The 12,324-nt window shown below is 43.5% G+C and overlaps 1 long non-coding RNA gene across 1 annotated transcript in view; it reads right to left on the reverse strand.

Moving 5' to 3' along the window:
• LOC110408374 overlaps positions 1 to 11,048 on the reverse strand; it is a 66,139-nt gene extending 55,091 nt beyond the window's left edge. The window contains exons 1-2 of the long non-coding RNA XR_002444298.1: positions 11,022 to 11,048; positions 9,091 to 9,977 (exon numbers count right to left, since the gene is read on the reverse strand). This is a non-coding gene — a long non-coding RNA (uncharacterized LOC110408374). The remainder of the gene's footprint in view (positions 1 to 9,090; positions 9,978 to 11,021) is intronic.

Here is a 12,324-nt window from a genome sequence, read left to right on the forward strand (position 1 = left end):
TTGACTGTGTTTCTAGCTGAGCATCTTTCCTGTATTGTGATATTATTCTAATCAGCCAAATATCACCGTTGTCATGTAGCTTCACAACTCCTGGGCAAAGCTGTTCAGAGTCCTGACACTTATTTCCTGCAAGCCTTATAAATAAATTATACCTCCCTGCACCAAAAGATTTCATTTAACAGACACACAAGCTCCCCACCCAAACTCTTGGACTTCAGTAGTGCTTTCCAAGACAGCAGGATTTCTCAGAAGGAGCTCCTCTTCCGGAGGTCTGAGATTGCACTAACAGACCGGGCAGGATGAACACTTTTGGTTTTCTTTTAAGCATTCAGTCATTCCATGTGGGTAGCACTGGAGAAACCTACTTTATTATACTTCACTCATTTTCCAGATGAAATAAGGGAACTGTGTAATCTCAACACATGTAAAGGATGCTGCTTGCTGGCAGGTGGGGGTTGCAGCCCACCCGGGAGAGAAGGGCAGCTCCCAAGCACTGCTCTGATACCCTCACTACCAGCAGTCACGTAATTGTGTTACTACCTCTCATCACCTCTGGCCTCCAACGCTGAGCTGCACAGGGCTTCCTCCCCGAGGCTCCCCACTCTGATTTCCCCATCTTGCACTCATTTTCATGCCTCTGCTCTCCTTGCTCACACCAACTCAGCTTAAGTATGCATGAAAAGGTAAAATCAGTTCCTTCATTAAGATAAGCAAAAAAATAAACTTATTTGAGGGTGAATATTTTTCATTTTTGTTACCTTCATTTTCTAGTCATACATTTTCTAGCTTAAGTGCTGTGCATACACAGTCAGATTTCTTGCAGCAATTTTTAATCACCTTAAGAAAAGTCATCTCTAACTTTTGCAGCACCTTGAGCATTGCTTCCACAGACACTCATTTTTGGCCCTGTTGGTTCTGCTGCATGAAGATGAGGCAAAACATTTAGAAAAATGCCACACTGGTGAAAATTAAGCCAACCTAAACACTGCCACAAGGAGACAGTCCCTCCCTTCCCCAGCTCAGTGCCCGCATGGACAGGAGACATCCAGCCCTGTCTGACAGTATGTGTCAGCTTCTGAGGAGAAAATGCAGTCTGCTGCCACTTGAAATCCGAAAGGAATCTCATAATGTGGGGGGCTCCAATGACAGCAACTGTACCTTGGCTAGAACACATACAGGGAAATCAGAGCATTACTCCTGTGCCTTCCAGCACACAGAAACTGGATTCCCAGGCTTGACAGAGCTCTTTAGAAAGAAGAGCACTGTCAAGACCATCACTTCCCACAGTCTGAATTAGTGCACAGACTAAGCACCAACGCTGGTGGCTCGAGCTTTTCAGGAACCAACACATTTCCTCTGCAGTGGCAGCACAAGTTTTCTTTTTGCAATCCCTGCAAGAGTGACACTGATTAGTGATCTCTGCCATTGCCACCTTCGTCCTGTGACAGGGCACATCACTGAGCAGACCAGCACAGCAAAGCTGTGAGAAGAGCCTGCCACTTGACCCTGCCTCCCAACCCACTGTGGTCACTGGGAGCATTCAGAGTCTCCCACACCTGAACAAAATCCCTTTGATTTATTCTTTCTTATTGAGAGAATACCAGTGATAGTTTGCACCATTTTGAGTGTCTTCCCTTCAATTTATTTGAGCAGCTGTTGTACTGCTCTGGTTGTCTTTGCTCCATTTATTCAGGTTTGTAGTTGCTGTTTGCCTTGGACTTTTTCCTACTTCATATTTATGTTTTTAATTCAGCGGGCTCACTTTGGTTCCTATATCCATGTGGCATCACTGCAAGAGAAGACTGCAGCTGTGAGGATGATCAAACAAGCAAAAGACATCACTGAGCCTTAATCGTGGTCATCATCCTGAAGCCTGGCAAATAGCAGTGCCTGTTAGAGGCAGACCCAGCCCTGACCTTCTTCACCCCATGCACCTCATTACAGAGATCAGAGTCCAAAGCCTAGAACTCCCTCCAAGTCTTAAAGGGAGGAGACCATTTGTATAACCCTCATCTCTGTACCCGCACGGATGGGCTTATGTAGGAGGGAAAGAGGAGCCCTTTCTGGCACCAGTGTTGCACTGAGCTGCTGAAGTGAGCTTGAAAGTGGAGAAGCCTAAAAAAAAGTTACCAATTCAGGCAAAAACAAAGCAGTCCTTTGTCCATCCAACACACCACTTTGAACTAGAAGTGTTTTACATCACACATCCTGCTTCAACTACCTCTGTCAATTCAGCTCTGTTGTAACTATTGAAGTTCATATGTATGTTAAGTTTGATATTCCCCGGCTCAGCTGAGTCTTCTTCCACATAAGATCCTCCGGCTGCAGAGGCAAGCTGCTTGCCAAGGACACCAATAAACAAAACAGCAGCAACAAGCCCTGAGCATACAGCAGGCCTGTTTGTGCAGGAAATGTGACAGGAACATGCCACAGCAGCTACGCGGGCTCAGATACATCTGCCCGGTCTGCATCTATTTTAAATGCACAACTGTACAGCTGGTGTTAATCTCATTACATAAAGCGATTTTCTGTTCAGCTACTGAGCACACTTCCCTCATTTTCATAGAGGCACAGAACCACAGAAATTGATGAAAGCTTCAGTTTACAGTGTTCTGACAGCACTGAAGAGTCGCTCAGGAGGTACAAATGGGTTGTTTGTGGGTTTGGTTTGTTTCAGCTTCATATTATACAAAATACATTTGCTTTCTTTTAATTGCCTGTTAAATGAGGAGTGAACACTTATGATATAAAAGGTTTTGGAGTTTTTTTGGAAGTGAACAGAAGCATACTGATGTTTTGGGGAGTTGCATAGGAAGATCCATAGGAGATTGAAAGCAGAACCTGACTGACCTGTTTGCAGGTGTCTGCCTGATGAAAACTCTGTTTGTTCATGAGTCTTTCTGACACTTGTTCCATTTTCTGCAAATTGACTAATGATGAAGCAGAGCTCACCCAGATCCTCTGTGGCTTATTTACAACTGTTATTTGTTCCAAAGCTTTGTGCCTGGCCACTTGGAGTACTTCAGAGTATTACTGCTGTTTCATCAGAGCAACTCTTCAGATAGAGGGAGGAAAGCAGCCACTGAGAGCAAGAGGAACGAGTGAAGGGAACTCAGCTGTCCCCAGGTACTGTGACTTGTGCTGTGGGAGAATGCAGTGTTCTTACTAAAAAGACCTATTACTTAATAGTACAAGGCAAAAATCAAGAACGAGCCACGTTCATATTTTCATTTCTGATGAATACACATTCAGAAGGACAAACAAATTCACATGTCCGTGCTTTGCTATCTCAACTAATTTAACACAGTCATCTAATAAAAATAGGCTTTGTGCTTTAATTACATTCTATCCACAAACCGTAATAGCACGAGTTTTCAAGCCTTAGCATCAACTCTGCCATCTATAACATAAAAGACAGAAGTTTCTCCAACTTCAGAGGGAATGCAAATGAGACAAGGCTGATCCTTTGGGAAGATATTTCTCACTGTACAGTTTGTGATGCTCTCTTTCTGGTAAAATAGTATGCTTTGTACTTCATAATACTCTTGCAGCTCTCCCCTCCAACATTACAAGTAGTCATTCTCTGCTCTCTCTGTTCTACTCCCTCTGCTGAGGCAAGGTGGGTTCTGCCCAGATAGTAACATCCAAATGCCTCCTGACACATCTCCACAGACATGAGACTTCATAGCTCATTGCGATGCTTTGTTACCCTATTGTTCTCTCAAATCTCATCTAAATCTTTTTCACCTCAAATTAAACCAAATAACTTTTGCCCTGCTCTCTCCTGAATTGAGCCACTGTATGTTTCTGTTGCCAATTGCTGGTGTACTGTACCCGAATCCAAATCCTGCAGGAAGAGGAAACAAACTTGTGTATAAACCCCAGCGCTCCCCACATCTTCACTGATGTTTACAGGAAGCAGTTATCATTGGAAAGTAGAAGCACTCTTCATGAGCAGCTCTCCAGTGTAGCTAACAGCTGCAGACCTCAGCTGGAACAAATCTGCGCTCTGCCTGAGGTTCAGGAAGACTCTTTTAACATCTCAAAATTCCTCCTGCCTATCTGTAGACTGTGGCTCCAAAGCAAACCTCTCTCCCAAGTCTTGCTTCTATAGTATCAAGCCTAAATTGCAAGCATTAGTGATTAGTATCAATGTTCTCATAGTACATTGTGCTTAGAAGTGAGCCATGTTGCATGAAACAAAGGAAAGTGGCATCAGGAATTCCTATGTAAGACATTCAGATTTAACAGCTACTCTAGAGAAGAATAACAGATAGTAAAAGACTTTGTATAAAACAAGTAACGTGATCATAGAATATGAAAAATTGTAAAGGATAACTCAACAAAAGTCAGGCTGAAGTTGCTGTCCACTACGATTTGAAGCCTGCAGTGAATAAAAGCAAGAAGTGTTCTGAAGATTAATGCAAGAGTTTTATTCAAGTTTCTGTTCAAATTCTTGGTGGTATTTGGCAAATAAACTCACGGAGCTCTGAACACTACAGACAGAGTTATTTATGACTGACATAACGCATGAAATACCAGACCATATTACTCTGCAACAGAGACAGGCTACGCCAGATGTTTCATGGCACTACATATTTTCAGTCCTTAATTAAAAGGAAAAAAAAACAAGAACAAGAAGTCCCAAGTCACAATCATTACAAAGCTTTGAAGGAAAAAACTAAATCAAGTCTCTTACAACTCTGAGGGCTTAAATTTTAAGTACCCAATAAAATGGACAGATAACCATATAAGTATAGATCTCTTCACCACTTTTAATTAAATGTGACTCATCTAAGTCACAATTTTCTTGGAACATTCAGGTACACTTTTCTCAGAGGGGAGAAAACAGAACACAGAATAGGATAAGAATTTAGTTAACTGAGAAGTTAACCCCACACTGGAGGGGAGGTGTGCATGTCGATCCTATATATTATAAGGAACAACAGATTTGCAAAATGGTGTGCCACACATTGTCTGTCGAATGCCACATTTTCTTCTTCCTTCCAACAGGAAGGTAATAGAAAGAATCTACAGAACGCAGCATTTCAAGAGAACAGCAAGTTTACAATATATCCAAATGAACACTAAACAGTAATCTTCAGGAAAGAAAAATGTGTCTATTTCTCCATATCCAGTGGAAAAAGACCACCTTTTCCATTTAAAAGACACACAATCTTCTTGAAAAAGAGAGCATCTTCCAGCAGGACATGGTCAGTACTGAGCCTGCTCCTGCCCGCAGGTGAGCAGACAGTCCCAGCTCCTGTTGTATGAGAGGAGCTGTGTGGTTCAAGTTTGGGGAGCTGGTTAGGATTCAACACTCTCACAGGAAACTGGGACATTTTGGAAAGTAATAACTCTAGTTCCAAACAAAAAACCTGAAGCTTTGGAAATCTTTCATGATACTAAAATCCTAGAGGGCACATTTCAGGAAGAGCAAACCTATGCTCCAGGATGAAGCACAGGCTGCAGCACCTACTGCTGAGCAGTTGCACTGACACAGCTCTGGAAAGCTTCCCAGGCTGCTCCCAGAGCAGTGAACCCTGGGGGGGAGGGGCTTGGCTCCCCATGGGTTCCCTGGGGGCTCCCCATGCCCCATGTGCCCAGGAGCAGCCTCTGAGCAGGACAGCACCTCCCAGGCCCAGGCTGCACTGCAGGAAGCTGCCACGACCCTCGTGCCATAAAAGCCCAAAGAGAAGTCAGCCAAGCACAGCTGCTGTGCTCTGGGTGGAGGTGTGTGCACACACATCTGCTCTAACTGAAAGTAAGGTGACTGGTGAGCCAGTGTAGGTAAAGGAAGAACAGATTTAACTTGTCTGTCCCTTTAACTGAGTCCAAACACAGACCCCTGCCAAGGACTCAAAGCGCTTTCACTAAAGTGTTTTTCCAGATGACACGCGACTCGCGGTTCCAGGGCTGGCACAGAAACAAATGTAAGAAAGAAATGCTTTCACTGGCCTGTCAGAGAAGCACAGCAGAACAACTGGAAAATGTGAAGACGTTTTGCTTCATCTGCTGCAAGGGGAGCCTGGAGAAGTTTCCAGATTCTTGGGACTCTTTCAAACAGAAATTTTGGAATCCTAATCAAGAGAGTCCTTTCAGCTCCTGGTTTGCTTTTCGTTTTCGCAACAGAACAAGAGAAATACAGTTGTCAGAAATATCTTTCCCTTAAAAGTGAGAAATGAACAAAGCTATGTAGTTAAAGCACCATAGAGGTGAAGTTTCTTCACCTCGGGTGAAAATAAGTATACAGAGAGATCGCATTAGTCCGCTGTCAGATTTCTGATCATAGCTTTATTACATTGTTTGATCCTCTAGCACAAGAGGAGGATACAGGAAAGATCACTGCAAAGAAGCTGAACCAGACAAGATGGCCCAACCTTAATTCTATCACTGCTTTTTCCATCCCCTTGTCTACACTGATCACTTACTCTGCAGAAGGAGCTCATCGTACATTCCTGGATAAACTCAGCATTAGGGACTGTTCTCATGGAGCACTGTGCACAATATCTGAGCATACAAGTAAAATAAAGTGGACTTTTAAGCCTGGATGGTAGGTTCACCTCTTTCCTCCTTTAGGACCCTGTACAGGCTTGCTGTGCTGTGCCACAGAGGGCAGTCCTTGCTGCCTCACTCAGTTTCACACCTATTCTCCACATCCTCCTCCTGTCAGCTTCTCACATTGAACTGTTGGTGCAGCACCTAGCCTGCATGAGTGAGTTCTTGCTCCATTAAATGGCAGTCTCCATTTTTCCCAGTGCCACACAGGGCTGTTGGGAACTGTGCATTATTTGTGCTTGCAAAATGCCTGGGAATTTTGGAGATGAAATATACATTCTGATCTCCCTGGACATACCCACTAAAGAAGGAAAGGAGGCTGAACAGTGAGTGTCATAACACTGGAACTTTTGTCACAGCAATTGTGAAAGTCAAATAACATGAGGTTTCAGTGGCAATTTGGAAGTGAAGTTTTTAATTACAAACTGCTTTGTGGGAACTATACCTGCCAACTCGCTCACGTTAAAACACACTTCTGAGACACTCTGCGCTAGAACAGGAAGGCACGCAAACATTTCAGAGAAGTGAGCGCAGTAAGTACAAGACCTCAACATCCAAAAAGCTGCTAGCTTGTCTTCGATTGTTTTCAGCCACCTCCTGAAGTTCATCACCGCTCCTTCTCCCGACAGAATCTTCAGTGTTCTGAACACGAGGCAGACAGCAATACAAAATGGCATCGCGTGGCTGCTGCTTGGTGGTCACTTTCCCTCTGTCTGAGAGACTGCTCTTGCTGCAGGGTGAACCTACTCAGAACAGGCACCGAGCAGATCAGATGCTGAGAGAAGATCTATATCACTCTAGTGACATTAAACTACATTTGAACTTGGGAAAAATCTAATTTTCTCTTTTAGATCAATATAGTCAATACAGGTATTGGGGAAAAAACCATCACATGTGCTGTACTTCTGCATTTCATGATAACTCACATGCAGAGTGCTTACTGGCTGAAGGAAACTCCATTCTCACGAATCAGAAAGAAATGTTGGCGACCTACTTAATGCAGACAGAGGGAAAAATACTGACAATGCACAGAACCCTAATGGGAATTACCTGTAATGATTTATTCCAGTAACCCAAATCACTGCTCACATCTTTGAGTTTTAGGAGGATTCAGGTTTTTTTTTTCCTATCCTTGTCTTCTCTCTTTGACATGAATTTTCTGGGATATTAAAACAAAGATTATTGTTGGTGCCACAGCTGTCTGCACCAGTGATCTGTGGATCGACTGGAAGTTCTATTTAATGTATGTTCTCCTCTAAACCTATCTACACTATTTATTAGAAGATGACAGTCAGCTCAGGGAAGAAGCTATATCTTCTTAAATATTTGGGCAGTGTGTAGTAAAACAGGCTTGTTCCAAATATCATAAGTGTTTAAGTAGGAGAAGGAAGGGGTGGTTTCTTAAATCAGAAATAATATTCTTGCCAGGAGATGCTCATGAAAGTGTAATCTTAATATTTACTTAGGTTTTCAGCAGTACTGTGTTTGCTCTACAATTCATCACCTCTTCAAATACTGCAAAATGTACCTAGACATAAAACTTTAGCCACAAGGAGCTTATCAGAATAATACTATATCAGAACAGTGCCTTTTTAAGCATACATTTGGGCTCAATTCATCTTCACCTGAAGTCAAGGGCAAGATATAAATTTCCTTCTTAGAACTTAGTAGGATTTCCTCCCCCTTACCCAAAAGAGCTCCAGAAGAAGACAGCCAGTTTCACCTCCCACCCTGAACAAGCTCAGGAACAAAAAGGAGTTGTAAGCACCTAAAAACCACAGTGATAACATTGTGGATTCCTGTTTCAAGGACATCTCCATAGCCCTCCGTTACTAACCCAGCAGCTGGAGCACTGTTAGCTACAAAGGTCTGCTGGTTTGCTCAAGTGTTAGATCAGCCCAAACCACTGGCACCCTTCCCAAAAGAGAAAGGGTCCAGGCAGGGCAGACAACATATACCAGATGTAGACGAGCACCTGAGAAATCCTCTGCAAGCCAAGGTCAAAGGGAGAGAGTTTTGCGTGTGTGCAGTGAAGTGCTACTTATAAGTAATCTGTCAGCACCTTTTATCTGAGCACACTAACAGCAATTTGTTGAAAGGCTTTAGTTTTCAGTTTATAGTATCCAAGACTGTGTTCCCAGATGTTCTATGCTATTTGCAATTGTTCCTGTTGTCTCCCCCCCATCCCCTATTTATTCTCTGAATAACTACTGAAACTACTCAGAACTGCCACTTTAAATGCAGACTTGCACCCATTGGCACCAGGTTTTATCGGGGTTTCATTGACCACAAATATAAGGTCCAAATCTGGAGAACGCTTTCACTTAAACTGCATGGTACAAAATCCTCTAACAGTAAGCCTTCTCCCTGCTTATTTTGCATGTAGAATCATTTCTATTTCAATTATTTTAGTTCTAAAACCTTGAATGTACCTGAGGATTCTTAAAAAGAATAAACCAGCCATTATTCACCCTACAGAAACCGCCCATTTTTACATAATATCATGGTCAGAAACATTTGGAGAAAACATACCTGAGTGAAGGGGAACCCTAAAGGTCAAAAATGTGCCAACCAGTTAGCGAGTGTGACAGGTGGATCTGAAAGCCTTTCAGAGAGAGGCACAACTGACACAGTGCCCCAGAAAAGCTACAGCAGGTGCTCCAACCAGCAGCACGCCGCTCTGCCTGCTCAGGTGCAGCTCTCATCAATAGTGGATCTCTCAGCATTCAATGAGATTTCTTCACCTTTCGCAATCGGATGCAGCTTGTTCATTTCCAGATCTTTTTTCCCCTTGAGGAGCCCCAGCACTTTGTTGTTACAGTTCCTAGAACTTCTCGCTGGCACTTGGCCCAGACAAATTGTGAGTGAATGCATGCCTTCATTACTCCCGGAGGAGATGGGAGAATTGACACTTGTGATAAAGAAAATGATTTGGCTGTTTCGAGGCACGTAGAGTGCTCTTCACATTTTAAGTACTTCAAACGATCCCCTGAATGCTTGCAGGCTTCCAAATCGAACTCGGATCAATAAGAACCACAGAGACAAAATTCTCACTGATGTATTGCAGGAAAAAAAAAAAAAAGCTGTCCGTGTCAGAGCCTAAGATACATGTTTCAGTGTTGTAGCAAGTCCCCATGTTGCTCTGTAAACATTTAGTTCCCGGCACTAGAAACTTAATTCCCAAGTTACAGTTACACATAGTAACGCAGTGCACCCTTGGTCTCAAGTCAAACGCGCTCAGGTGAAGCCGCCTGTTGCTCCAGCCTTTACCCGCTCAGTTACGAGCAGCGGCCTCTCCCTCTTCACATTTTGCTCAGCAGCACAAGAGGTGCCATGCACACGACTGGCAGATTTTGTTACCAGTTTTGAGAGAACAATTTCTCCCCTAATACTTGTCTGGACCAGGAAAGCCTGATAATCTAAAAAAAAAAAGAAAAAAAACATACAGTTTCCCTCAGCACACTTGGAGACCCCATTGCTTTCATGGGCAAGAGCACTCCAAACAACACCTACAGTAGACGAGTTTTCTAGCGGGCCACGGTGCTGGCTTGGGACACATGATTGAGTAAACACCACAGTCTTATCTGACACTTCAGAACATTCTGCCACCATTGCCATGCCGCAAATTTCCACATCCCAGATCCTGGCCTTGCAAAGGGTTCTAAGTGATCTTGTGACTGATGTGAACAAAGCTAGAACAAGCAGAAAAGCTGTCCCTGAGTCAGGAAACAAAGGTGCTAAGTAATGCACCCGGTAACTCATGCTTCCCCCTGCTGAACATATCAGAGTTGGTTTTCAGAACAAAAACCAGATGTTGTTCAGCTGCTCCCACTGATCCTTCTTTTCTGAGGCCGAGTCCCTCCTCTCAACTTCTTCCTCTCAACTTCTTTATGAATCCCAGGTGCTCCGAGCCCTTTATGACTTTCACAACCCTTTGCCAGAGTCACTTCAGTCTGTCCCTATCTCTTGTACTGAACCAGAACCAGCACTCTGGATTATGTTATTACACATGTGCATTGTTTTATTATAGAATACACTTGCTTTCTTCACTGAAAGGCAATGAAATCCTCCCACTATTTGCTACATTGAGCAGTCATTGTAACAGAATACCAATACACTTCTTCCCTGGCTGTGCATCAGACTTATTTCTACCCTTCCAGTAGGATATAATTAGTTAAACTTTGTGATCTCCATCCACAATAATTTTCTCCGTAATGAAAAACCTGTACAATCACCACATTCTTAAGAAGGATTATGAAAATATTATGGTTATCTAAGCTTGTCTGTGTTTTCTTACAGTTCTCAAGGGATTAAAGACAGCCAATACAAAAACACTTGTAACACAATGGGAAGTGCAACAACAACAGCAGCAGCAGAGCAGCAATATCCCAGACTGCAGCAAGTGAGAATCTGCTCTAGTCTGACAGTAGCAGGCACAAAGGCAAAGGAAAGAAGCTACTTACCTCCAGAAGGCCTCAGATACACAGGAATCATCAGATAAGATACTCTCCCCTCCACTGCCAACCCTTAAATGAGGTCTGGGAAGGGGTGGATCCTGGCTCCAGCCCTTCCAGTCACTCAGACACATGGCATGCACCTGAGCAACCCTGGGCTGGCCCTGCCTTCCCACCAGGTGCTCCATCTCTTCACAGCATGCAACCAGCTGTGCAAGTTGGTTGATTCTACAGCATAATGAAAAAGTACACACAAAAAATCCAACACAAAAAAGGTACCTTCCAGTATGCCTGGATCCTGCAGCTTCTATACCAACAGCTCTAGAACATCTGTACTTCACAGTATGTCCATCAACAGTATGGCTTTGACTTAAACACAGTCAACACCACAGTCTGTACTACAACAATCAGAGACTATAATTGGAATTCAAGACTCAGTTTCTCATTATAGAGCCTTCTCTCTGGTGAAAACCCACTGACTGTCCTCCTACAAGGACAGTAACTTTACAGTGTAAATCTGACCACTGATGTTAACTCTGTACCCAGCACCCAATCAACATGCAATCTCATCAGCTTTTTGCTGGTGGAAGAAAATGAGAAATACAAGTCCTGCTGGGCTCACAAATTCAAACTTCATGTTATCTAGCCTGTAGGCAGCATCAGTCACTGTAGGAGTTAATATGCAGTTCCAATAACTGCCAAGCAAACCCATATAATCAAATAAGCCATTTAACATGTTAAAAGTAAGGAACATTCCACACCAAAGTGCTGCCTTTCATTTATACCCAAAGAAATCCTTCTAATAGCAATGTTTAAGAGACTTTTCTTTGGAGCGCACTGTAACGCCTTTGGTCTTTTCATCCCCTTGCAAAATCCACTACCGAGAGACCAAAGCTATAATTTCTTCTGCCTATAAGTGTTCCATAAGTGTACCTGACCTTTAGAAAAATACGTTTTTCCTCCCTCTGCATCTCCTTTAAAGCAGCTGTGTTATCACAGCGGCTGTGGCCCAGGCCCTCCTGGCACCACAGAGCAGCGACAGGCCGGCATCCTGCTGCACCAAGGAGCACGCAGATCTGCCACTCGCTGTCTTGCTTAGCAGGACGGTTGGCAAGAACACAAGAAAACCATCACTAGATGTGCAGAGCAAAGAGCACACTGAGGCTGACGTGTAATTCTGTCACTGATTGCCCCACTCTTTTCTTGCCCGGATCTGTACTACTCACCAGTTCCTGAAATACAAACTCCTTTTTAATGCCTGTCATTAGCCCTGTGTGCAGCCTTGAGAAAATTACAGGGACCAGCTATTACA

Source organism: Numida meleagris, chromosome 19 (genome assembly GCF_002078875.1).
Source record: "Numida meleagris isolate 19003 breed g44 Domestic line chromosome 19, NumMel1.0, whole genome shotgun sequence".
Lineage (NCBI taxonomy): Eukaryota > Metazoa > Chordata > Aves > Galliformes > Numididae > Numida > Numida meleagris.